This window comes from Ambystoma mexicanum, chromosome 14 (assembly GCF_040938575.1).
Source record: "Ambystoma mexicanum isolate Mex_15411 chromosome 14, UKY_AmexF1_1, whole genome shotgun sequence".
In the NCBI taxonomy this organism is placed as follows: domain Eukaryota; kingdom Metazoa; phylum Chordata; class Amphibia; order Caudata; family Ambystomatidae; genus Ambystoma; species Ambystoma mexicanum.
The window spans coordinates 154,571,436-154,584,214 of NC_090940.1; the positions used below are offsets into that span (position 1 = coordinate 154,571,436).

Below are 12,779 nucleotides of genomic sequence, written 5' to 3' on the forward strand. Positions count from 1 at the left end.
AGTCTCCATTTTTATCTTCTTTACAGTAAGAGGCGCTAATTATCAATGGCCATTTTAGTACTATTCTGAAACCTATCAACCAGAATTGAGATTTTAGAGGAAGGTTAGGAGTTAAGAAGAAACCAAACTAGTTTAGCAAATGACTTTAGAGACCTTACGTAGATTCCTAACTTGTGTTACAGGTCTAGGACCAGAATTAACCTTCTTCCACTTCTCAGGCAGAAGGAGATCAGAAAGGGATCTGTTCATAAGCAAGGGAGGACAGACAAACTGTAAATTAAATTTTAACGCAATGCCCAAACCAATATGTGTCCTCCTCTACGCGTAGGCTGTTTCATTAGCTGAAGGATGCCCAGTGCCTGCAAGGCTGACAGAACAGAGATAGCTTCCTGGTCCTCATTATCTAATGCCCACAAGTTAAAATCTCCATGTGCATAACTTGATTTCTTCATGAGGTCTCCTTATAATGTTAGGAGCTGTTCCTCAAATAACGTAGTGTCTTGCGGGGCACGATCTATGTTTAAAAAGGACACAGTCATATTAAAATCTAGTGATAGTTTAATGAATGTATATTCACAGCTATTGTGGCTATATTCAACTACTAAAATGGGAGATTACATCCTTAGAAAGTTCAAAGGCGGAGCAAAGGGAATTGGGAAGAACTAGGTTGAAACTGTAGAAAATTGGACATCAACCTGTATTATATATGACACTGTTAACTGTGAATGATACCCATAGACGAGTACACTTATGAAATTTTATTTTGTGTGTTCAAGTAGGTGCATGTAAGCAGTGCTCAAGATAAGATTCTGAAGTGGGAGTATTTTACACCCTATTTTTTTTAAAGTAGGGAGTAAAATGACTTTTTAGGGAGTACAAATGTCCCATTTCCCAATGGGAGCATTTTATAAGGGATTAAAAATAGGGTTTTAACTGAAAAACAAATGTTTTTGTAACAATGATTCCTTTGCACCTAGTTATCATACACATTAAAAGATAAATGTGTATTTCTTCTGTTCGGGTAGTAATGAGTTCTTCCTGTGGTACTACATGCACTATTTGTCCAAACGCATCCATGGAGCTGTGTGGGCGAAAGCAGAGACTCTAGGTCCACCGTGTGCGTTTCCTATTTTTTGTTGGGAGCATTTTTACTCTATTTTTTTGGAGGATTTGCCTAGTTTTAGGCAGAAGTGGCAGATACATCCCTTATTTGTAGGGCTGCATGTAAGCTTTGGGAAGGATGAGCTACGATGAGTGCCAGGTGGGAATGGAAGATGAGAAAGTGATAAAGGGCCAACTAGACATTTACCTATAGCTTTAATGGATGGTTTCCAAGCATGCAACATCAGCCTATACACCATTTGCACCTGTGTAAGGGTATTCAGCCAATCAGGTGGCTGGAAACCGGCTACAACCCAGTGTAGCGCCTTTGTTTTCCAGCCACTCAAGCCCCTTCCCCTGGTCCACCTTGAATGTGGCGAGGAAATGAGGAGGCTCTCCCCATTGACTCCCAAAGCCCACACCCCTCCAAGACATTCTGCACACTTCCCCCCACAACATTCCTCCTTTCCCACGTAGGTGCTGGACATAAGCATTGTGCTTTTTATACAGGAGATTGAGCTCATGCAATACACGCAGAGCCGCTATCCCAAAAGAAAAAAGATTATTTGAACCCTGGGGTGCGAATATCAAATCACCTTCGCTTGGGGAATGTGGGGTGGGGGAGGGAGCCAGGGTTCTGTGCTGGTAACGGCCACGAGCCCTCGCCAAGGCTCAGGCCGGCGTGCCATTACCGCCCCTGCACCCCCACACCACAAGTGGGGGTGATCCCAGATCAGCTCTTTCTTCATCATTCCGGGTTACTCTGGCTGGACTGCGTCCCTCCTGCCATTCTATTAACTCCTTGTTAGGCAGGCCCACAGGCCGAGCAGTTCTATTTGCTCACCATTATCTTTGCATACCAGTTTGTGCATTCATGATTGTGGGTGCAGCAGAACTACACGCTCTTCTGTCTCAGCACACCTCCCCACTCACAGACCAGAAATGGAAAATAGATCACGGGTTGCAGTGATATACGTTTGGTGCTTCCCCTTACTTTTGGGCATTTCTGACCCCCCTCACTCCCTGCAATCCCTAGCAGATGTTCTCACTCTGCCATGATGTATGAGAATTATAACTTTGGGAAAAGGCATGTCTTGGGGTTCAGTAAACATAGGGAAGGGTGTGTTTTCAGCAAGTAACTCCATATCACGAATGCCCCTTCAACGGACCGGAGCCTGAGTGGGATACTTGTGACAAGACCCTGCCAGGTGACAGGGGTATGGCGTGGTAGGACATCCTCCTGCACCACTTCTGGGAGTCCGAAATCCCTTAGCAGGCAGTGGGACACTGCTAACATGGCTACCACACACTCCATCCCAATAGTCAGGCAGAGAACTTTGTCACAATGATGACTAAGAGAAGAATGGTTAGGGAAGATGGATACTGTCTTGAAAAGGGTAAAATCTTCCTCGGGACCAGTCCTTGAGAGCAAAAATTACCTAATTCAGCCCAAAATACAGGTTCTATTGTGCCGAGCAGTGAACTCATGCTAGTGACAAATGACACCTTCAAAATGTTTACCATTTATTAGAAAAAAGCATACACAGTAAAATTTAGCAGCACTTTGGGATTCAAGTTAGAGAAGATTACAAAACACAAAACTTAGAGAAATACAAAATATAGAGAAACATAGAATTTACAGAAACATAGAGAAACACAGTCTTACGCCCCTTCAATCAGTGCTGGGAGACCCTGGCCCTCATAAGCTAGCTGTTTCCAGCCCCGCTCAGATGACAGCGCCGCAGGGTGCCGACAGAGCATCAGGTTCCGGACACTCGATCTTGCTCGAACCAAGTCCACGGATCGATCTCCCACCTGAGTCATGTGGGCATGCATTTTTGTAATCTCGTGCTGTCAGTCACCATGACGCATAGTTCCAGAACTTTCCCTGTGCAAAATATAGACTTGCTCATGGAAAAACCCAACTCTCTCTGAGATGCTCCCTGCTCGCTCCTATCCTACCGCTCCCTTGGAGCCCTCTCTGCGAAAGCACTGGAATGTCCTTATCAGCGTGTGGGCAAGGCCGTACCAGGCCTTCTCAGGGAAACAGGATTTGTTTACAAAGCCATGCAGGGCTACAGTTAGAAAAGCAGAATATTCTAACAGAAGCCGAGATAAATTAACCCCATGTGAGCAAGCTCTAAAAGGCATGCACTCATAGCTTAGTGTCCATAGCGCTTAAGATTGGCTATCTAAGCGCTATATAGGTGCCATAATGCTCCAAACACTCCAATAATGTCTCCATTAGCTACAGAACTGGGGCCTCCGCCCTGCCTGTCCATCTACAATGCATAATGTGACCTACCACCCCTACTAGGCCTGCATATTCCTTGTAGCTCACTACTGCGTAATGGAGGTGCTACAACAGATTACTGTCAGCATTACTTTCAGCATTTAGCACATACTTTGAATAAACTATTGGCTTTCAGCGGCTAATGCTGTCATCTAAAGCCCTGATTGGCAAATTTGCATTTTGTATATCACGACATTCCACCTCTTTTCAAAGTGTGGGCGACAATGCTGGCTAATACCCATCAACATAGTATGTAGTGCAGTGATAAATGAGGTGGTTAAAAACCTTGGGGCTTTGCAAGAGGTTTAAGCAAACTATCTTCTAGCGGTTAGTCAGCATGGCAGGCAAGGTTAGTAAAAACACTACCTAAACAAAAATGTACCCAAAGTGAACATGGATATTTACTCTAGCCAAAACCTGGCCTACACAAAAATACCTGAATAATTATCGTATAACTGATTTTCAGTTAAAAAGCAGCATGCAATTAGAATATCAAGGCAATCCAGTGTAGTCTAATCTACAATGCACTATTGCATTTATGTATGGTTACCAATTCTAAACCTGGCATCCTCCCACTCTAAGGGCCTACCCCTTCCCCCTGATCCCAGGGGGTTCAGACGTGACTATGGGCTGTGTGATTAGACACTTCCCCCATGTATGTAGAACCCAACCAAAAACCATCTAATTTCATGAGCAAGGAGAGCCCATGGGCACCAGGTTATCTGAATAAAAACAATTCTAATAATTTGCATTAAAGCATGGCATGTGTTATTCATGCAATCAAAAGCAAGCGGTTTAATCCATATGTTTGCTGGTAACTGTAGCTCTGTGTGCCAGTGGGTTGAGGATGGTCGCCCCCACTCGGAGCGAAAAGCCAACACCTGCTGATTTAACAATGTTTGCCATAAAATGCATCGTGTGTAGTAAGCAGTCTTGTTGACCTGCTCTATGGCAGAAAAAATGCCTTCATAGCTAAAGTTTTTGCCATTTCCATTGGTTGCCAATACTTGTAGCAGTGTTACGCAGGGTAGGGCTTATCAATGGGCCCCACTAGGCCAGAAGTTTTGTAGCAGAGCTGGCATCAGAACCCATAGTGGCTAGCTTATTGCGCACAGTTTCTATGTCAAAAGCGTTTAAAGCTCCCGTTACCACCCGCTGCTCCCGCAATTAATGAATCTAGCTCCCTAGCTACACGCACTCTGGTGATGGGCCATAGAAATTGACTCCATTTGTAGCAGCTTGGTAGTACTAAGGAAACATTGCCTCGTGATAAATCTATGTCTAAGTGTATCACTGTAATAATAGAGGTGTGCATTACCAGCTTACAATTTAAATGTTGGCTTACTACTGGAAATTCTAGCATGTTCAGTTTCTACCTTGTGTGACTTGGAGAATACCCTTCTCCAAGTGGGATGCCTACCATATTAGTTTTTAGATACAAAACCATACTACCATCCGGCAGTGGCTGTTTCATCGTACCATTGTGTGAAATGCATTTAGTCAAGTTATAGTCCATAAAATCTTGGAGAGTACACTTGCTGCAGTTTTTTGGTCAGAAAAAACATGAAACATCAAACAAATCGTTGGATCCATTCGCTGAAACATTTGGGCCTAGGATTTCATAAGTACCAGTCATATGAGTCAGTGACAAAAGATGCCCGACAATGTGCCAGGCCAGTACGTTAGCAATTCCATGTGGATACTCATTTGTAGCGCTTTTCTAATGAATTACTCTAAATGTCTACAATCAAAAGGTGACTCTTTGCATTAGTGTGCTGGAGACAGCCGTCCGCACAGAAACATAAAACTGGTTGGTTTAACAAAACCCGTGTCACACACTGTCATAAAATCAAGTATCAAGTAAGTCATGGTTTCATTTACCCGCCTTAAGGCTGGCTGTAAAAGTATCCAGTGTTTCAAAGGTTACCATCTCAAATTAGAGCTCATATACTCTTAGCAGTATTACTACAAATTAAGAACCTTAACCTACGCACAGCTAACTTTGGTGTGCGCACTCATTTTATCTCAAAATATATTACGCTCCTGCTTGCATAACCCTGCTGCCCCAACAATTCATAAATCATTTTCCTGCCTACGTGCAACGTAGCAGTTTAAAAAAAAAAAAAAAGCAAAGCATTTCTGGTTAAAACAATTCAGTTGGAAGAGCAAAACATTTCGCTTTTTCAGATTCATCTCAAAAATGCATTTAAAAACCATTTTTCAATGTGTTATCATTCAAGTGCTGTGTCACACAGCTGTTTGTGGTGCATGATGTCACAGTCCACAACCCATTGTCCACAGTCCTTTAAACAAGAAAGGCAAAACATATCAAATGGGTGGTTATTTCCAGGAACTGCATTATTTGAATGTGCAGCATCAAATGTTTGATAACTAGCCAAGTCTGCACCGTGCCAGTTCAGCAAAAGTTATTACTCTGTTGGACACTTCTCGCAGGTTGCAGAACAAATGTCCTCACGCGTCACGCACGTTAGCAGCATTGAGTGCGGTGCAGGACAGGTTCAAGGTTCACATATAACCCCCAGTGACTCGCTTTCTCTGAGAATGCGTCTGCTTGACTGATCAGTGTCACCCGCAAATTGCACACATCTACCTCAATCATGGCACGCAACTGTCTTGGTTTTTTCCCTAGGCAAAATACAAACAGAAATGTTAGGATTTCATCAAAAGTACAATATCATCGTTATCCATCCCTTCCCTTAACACCACCCCCACCTTCAGAAGTCTCATCAGGTAAGTACACACTTTATCATTGCTACTGTAGCTACTGCTACTGGGGGCTTATTTACACTCAACCATATGGGGTGTAACTACCTAATCGCCAACTCATTTGTGCAATGCGATCATAGTTGGTCAATGGTACTTCAGACTGATCTGTGATTTTACAAAAGCTATATTATAAGTACCCAGGTCGCACTTCTCAATGGATCAATGCTTTTCTTTGTCACCAAAGCGATCAAGAATGCCAGGCACCAACATACTGCCAGTGTTTCATGATCTTGATTTAGGTTGCCCTGCTGGCACCACTCCATTTTTCAAAGGTAAAGTCCTTCAGTCCAATACCGCCTGCAGTTGCACAAGCAGCTTTGTTTATTTTTCTCCATACAGCTAGTGTCTTTCAAGCCTCTGGTTTTCCACTTGTCATTTTCCCAAAGGGTGTCTGCTGATTTCTTGGGCCACCCCTTTGAGAGCGATAGTCTAAGTCAGTTTCTTTATTTGCTTCAACAAATCATTCATTCTTGCACTAAGCCGTGAGGCTTCTGGATCTTGGCTAATGTGCAGTGTTCATGTTATACTCAGTTCTGCATGTTGTTTCTTGCAAAACAGCTACCTTTGTCAGTTTTGCTTCCATCTGGAACGCCATAATGTCTTTGTCAGTTACTCCAGCCCTACAATGTAGCTTGCATTTTGCCAGCTGTGTATTTTCACTTCTCAAAGCGCCTAGAGGTTTCTTCTCCAGTGCACAGCGCTTTACTTCAGTTCACATCACATGGGGCACTGGGATGCAGCTTGCACGGCAATGTCTCTTGAAATGGACAGCTGTCTTTTCTTAGCCCATTCACAGATGCAGTTTCCCCAAATGTTCAGATGCGCGATGCGCCCACCCTGCCATCTGCATGCAGTATTTCTTTTCCTTGCATTGTTGATACTGGGCAAATTCTTTACTTCTGATCAGCTCGGTTATTGCATGTCAGTGTCAGAAAGCATGCGTACATCAGCATGTGTAAGGTAGATTGCGCTCTTTTTCATCTCCTCACTCACAGCAATTATTGCCTTCAGTCCAGTTTCAGCATTCTGGCTTCGCAGGCCCACCAGTGTCTTTGCTCACACTGACGGTGTCTCACAGGGGATGGAATGCAGGAATGTCATTGTTTATCTTTCCTGTGCACATGGCAGCGCCATACGCACGCAGCAAGCTTGTCTCTTTGCTCTTAGGAACGTAACTCTTAAGCTGGGGCGGCTTCAATGGAAGGCACTCGTTTCAGACAGTTCATCCAGATTAACTGTTTTCTGCATTGCTTCAGCAACTCAGAAAAGCTCCCATATCTAACAGCTTCTATAAACACCATTTTACTGAACAGGAGCGTGGCATTCTGCTTTCCTGCCTTCCTCCAACAGTTTTTTTTTCGCGCACCTCGCCCAAGACAGTGCAAGTTATCTTCAAGGCACAAGCTCTGCACAGCAAGACTCTTATTTTCAAAAGAAGTACTTTTTGTCATCAGATTCAACTCCATGTAATTCTGCAAATCTGCAAAGTGTCTTTTAGCCTGTTTAAAGGCAGGCTGCTGCTCTAGGTCCCATGTAAAATTATGTTTCTTTCTGGTGACTTAGTAGTTTGGCTTCACAAACTCACTCCAATGCAATGCGCAATCTTTCAAAAGAACCCGGAACCCACTGAATCTTTGTGCTGTCTTATCACACACAGATTTTTCATTCTGTTGTACCATTGCCAGAATGTAACCACTTAATTCAGTGCATTTAAAACATGTCATGTGTAGTGCAGCTCCCTGCACGTTTTCTGCAAGAGCAACCCACACTCTATATGGCTTGTGGGCTGTTAATTTGTCACAACTTTTTTCACCATGTATCGCAGTCAACAGGTCACTATTTCCAAAACGTACATCACTTAATAGCAACAGTACTTCAATCCATGGCATAGCGTTAGAACAGTCACATACTCTAGGGGCAATTTAGAAAATATAAATTGTCTTTTCCCCCAAACCATTGCAAACTGATTCTGCAATTCCAAATCAATACACAAAAAATCGAAAATCCAAATACCATTCACTCACTTTCTTTTTTTAAGTGAGTCTCTCACCCATTGTAAGCATGGCACCGCTAAAATGCTATGTAGCCATTTTAGTGCGTTTCCTTAAACGGAATGCACCACCAGCACATGGAATTTACAGTTGCCAAAAAAGAAACCATTTAGGCTCTCAAGACAGATGTTACTCTTTCTCCTAAACTCCGCTCATTCCCACGTTATCTTCAGGAATGTCAACACTTCAAAAGCATACATTTAAAAAGCGAACCTTCGCCTCCTTACATTACAGTCCCCCACTCGCTAGCACACTGGGGCTGGATCTCAATGTTTAAATCACTATTCACAATTTGCATGTCAAATCCTCGCAACTATTTTTTCCTTTTCTCTGCCCTCATGCCAAAATAGAGCAAGCTTTCGTCTCACTTTGCAATCCAAATTACAACTTTAACTGGGGAAACCGCATGAAAAAATTTATTTCCTAATTGAAAATAAATCTTTCTTCACCATTCATCAGAGCGCTTTAAACATAGCCATTTCCCGCTTGTTTATCGCCTTGTGCTCCCTGGCTCCGTTCCAAGCAGTAAGTCAGCCACGACTGATTTACTGAAGGGCAAAGTCTTAACCACACAAGCTATCGGCCGTGGCAAGCCGATACAAAAGTGCTGTCTATTTGACGTCTCAGAGCTGCAGTGAGGCCACCAAGGAAATGCGACAGCCTGCTCCTCACTCTGCACTATGTTCGCTCACACAATTTGTCATTTCACAGCAAGGCACTGCTCTGCACAAATCCCCAAGCTGCCACCAAATGTCTTGAAAAGGGGAAAATCTTCCTCGGGACCAGCCCTTGAGAGCAAAAATTACCCAATTCAGCCCAAAATACAGGTTCTATTGTGCCGAGCAGTGAACTCATGCTAGTGACAAATGACACCTTCAAAATGTTTACCATTTATTAGAAAAAAGCATACACAGTAAAATTTAGCAGCACTTTGAGATTCAAGTTAGAGAAGATAACAAAACACAATACAAAATATAGAGAAACAGAGAAACACAGTCTTGCACCCCTTCAATCAGCGCTGGGAGACCCTGGCCCTCATAAGCTAGCTGTTGCCAGCTCCGCTCAGATGACAGCGCTGCACGGTGCCGACAGAGCATTAGCTTCCGGACACTCGATCTTGCTCGAACCAAGTCCACAGATCGATCTCCCACCTGAGTCAAGTGGGCATGCATTTTTGTAATCTCGTGCTGTCAATCACCATGACGCATAGTTCCAGAACTTTACCTGTGCAAAATATAGGCTTGCTCATGGAAAAACCCAACTCTGAGATGCTCCCTGCTCGGTCCTACCCCTCCCTTGGAGCCCTCTCTGCGAAAGCACTGGAATGTCCTTATCAGTGTGTGGGCAAGGCCGTACCAGGCCTTCTCAGGGAAACAGGATTTGTTTACAAAGCCATGCAGGGCTACAGTTAGAAAAGCAGAATATTCTAACAGAAGCCGAGATGAATTAACCCCATGTGAGCAAGCTCTAAAAGGCATGCACTCATAGCTTAGTGTCCATAGCGCTTAAGATTGGCTATTTAAGCGCTATATAGGTGCCATAATGCTCCAAACACTCCAATAATGTCTTTATTAGCTACAGAACTGGGGGCCTCCACCCTGCCTGTCTATCTACAATGCATAATGTGACCTACCACCCCTACTAGGCCTGCATATTCCTTGTAGCTCACTACTGCGTAATGGAGGTGCTACAATAGATTGTTGTCAGCATTACTTTCAGCATTTAGCACATACTTTGAATAAACTATTGGCTTTCAGCAGCTAATGCTGTCATCTAAAGCCCCGATTGGCAAATTTGCATTTTGTATATCACGACAGATATAAATTAGGTTCCATGTGATGTTTTCGAATATTGAAACTCTGAATATAGGAGGAAACCCGGTCTGCACGTATAGAGCAAATTACTACTAAGTGCTGTCTCCATCTAATTCCGGGTGATAGCCTCAGTTAGCTAAGATAGAGACTTGTTTCGACAGTCAAGGTACTGACAAGGTTGATTGGTAATCTTTCAGTATATAACATCAATTAATTAACACATCAAAAGGAATTATTAAAAATACATACAATTGTTAAAAATACAAGGCACTTGAGTTTAGTACATTGTGTAACAACGATCAGCGATGGTGAATTCAATCTGGATATACAAACATATTAAGTTCACAACAACAAAATGTGCTTCTAGTTCGATGTACTAGGGACTATCACAGGTAAGGGTCTCAACATGTTTCTGTTCCGATATTATTATAGAACATTCTTCAGGCGTTTCATCTCCCAAAATAAACATATCGCTGTGGTACTTGTAATAATTCAAATGTCCCAATTCTTGTGATTACTCTTAGCCAGTCAATCAAAACAAAAAAATGAATAGAGTAAGCTATTATTGCACTTCTATTCTGGTTCTCAGCAATGAAAATAGAACCTCTGTAAGTAGGTAAATTACCTGCTTAAGTTCTGTGTGGGTGCGCACCAATGTACTCAGTCATTGGAAGGCCCCAATTGTGTCCTGTTGCGTGCCTGTAAATAGGAAAAGCATACCAATATGCTTTTAGTTTCACGTTCGTAGTGTTCAAGAACTCTACCAGTTTTAAAACAGTACACTGTCTGAGATTACAATTTAGTGTTTTTGGGTGTACCCACCTGGTGTTGATTCTTTTCATAAATGCTCCATAAATGGGGTGTCGCTGGGGGGGTCCGGTGTAGACACACACTGATATTCTTGCTAATTTCTTATGGGTTATCCATACGGTGTAGGCACCCTTTAAATCGGAAAATAATAAAAAGGTAATTTCACTCCACACCAAAAATGTTACTTGAAGGGAGAATAACAGAAATGTAGTTGGTGTCACTGAAAGGATGACCATGCTGAATATGCATTCAAATGATAAAGCGCACTGGGAATCCAAACTGGCAATGGCCTACACTGTAATCAACCTACGTTAGTGCTGCAGTACTCGTTAAGAGGAATCTATCCCAATGAATGTTAAGAGATGGCGGTAAGTGCACCTTGGTGGGGGAAATCCTGCAGTATTCTTAGGAGTCTAGAAGAAATCTGGCAGAAGCCCCGACAGATACTCCTAGTACCGCAGTATCCAACTAGAATTCGTTGTCAGAAATGAAACAAAGTAGTTTTCCAAAACCCCCACCACCACCCCCAATTACGCATTGCTTGGCATCTCTAGGCGTCACAATTGCCTGCGACCTTTCCTGTACGACCAACAATCGCACAAAATAAACACATGGACTGCCTTGTAAAAGCTTGCCCTCCTTGACAAAGTCGAACCTTTCAACTAGTGGCTACTTTAATATTCTACCAAACCCGTCTAGCATGCTGAAGCCTGCATCACACAGGGGAGAGATGAAAGTCAACCACATGCAACCAACCTATGCAGGATCTGTGCCGTCTACAACTCCAGGCTTGCATCATCTACAAATATGTCTGCATCATTTACAAGACTGAGGGGCCTCCTTATCTAGTGGAAAAATTCACCATCCCATGAGGTCAACACACCATGAGAAGAATGAACATTGCCAGGTTGCAATGAAAACTTCGAAAAGGAGAAGGCAGAAAATTGGCTTCTCCTATGCTCTATGACCCTGGAACAAACAGCCATCAAACTCGCCTCCTTCTTCCAGAACTTCAGGAACGCACGGCTCACCCTCTTCTACGAATATCTTGTTGGACGCTGACCACATGCTCTCCAATGACCCTCACCCTACCTGCTGATTCATCTATCAGGCAGCCGCCCTCAAGTCACCCAGCTACCTTGCAGAGAAACTCAGCATCTCCAGGGGACAGCGCACCACGAGAAGCCAGGACACGCGCAGACTTGAAACACGTTGCTGCAGAAATGAAAGGACCAGAAAACCAGCCTTCTCTGCCTACTCCCCAAGACTATGAAACCTCCTCCTTGTCAGCATAAGTCTTGCTCCCACAATTCAGAAAAGACCCACCTCTTCAATAAAACTCTCCTCAACACCCATGCCATCACATAGCCCCTTGTGCCACCTGACTCGCTAGATGCCGCCCACCCCTCTCCTCCCCAGCACCCCTCTCCTCCCCACCACCCGTTACACCTGCACCCCTCTGTGTATATCTGTTCCCTCCGAAAAGCACTCAGTTATGCATATGTACTGTTGTATACCTCCATAAAGGCCTACGTTGCTTCTCGAAGCTAGGCCTGCGCTCAATAAATACAATTTAAAAAAAAATACCCAAGTCCACTTCCCCTTGTTGTACAGCTCTCTGTTGCAACCAAGGTTTTTCTAATACACGGAACAAAGAAAGAATGTGCAGTGTTGCGTCACACACCTCAGATACTGCAGGCTGAGAAAGAACTGGCAGCTACATAGAAACATTCATTGTGTCCTATTACCATATTGTCACTAAAGAGGAACTGTGCAATGATGTGAATATCACACCGTACCGGGATACTGAACCAAGATAGGATTGTGTAGATCTCCAAAAATCCAAGTCTACCCATCTCCACAGAATGCGATTGAAAATGCCTTCCAGGCAGGAATAATGCATACCAGCAAGAGATTTGCTTG

At 43.4% G+C, this 12,779-nt stretch overlaps 1 long non-coding RNA gene across 1 annotated transcript; it reads right to left on the minus strand.

The window, feature by feature from the left end:
• Positions 1-2,612: 2,612 nt before the first annotated feature.
• Positions 2,613-12,246, minus strand: LOC138527534 (uncharacterized). The gene is made up of 3 exons (XR_011283944.1): positions 10,869-12,246; positions 10,672-10,745; positions 2,613-6,040 (listed from the first exon to the last, which is right to left on the minus strand). It is a non-coding gene; the product is annotated as an uncharacterized lncRNA (long non-coding RNA).
• Between the last annotated feature and the right edge of the window lie 533 nt (positions 12,247-12,779).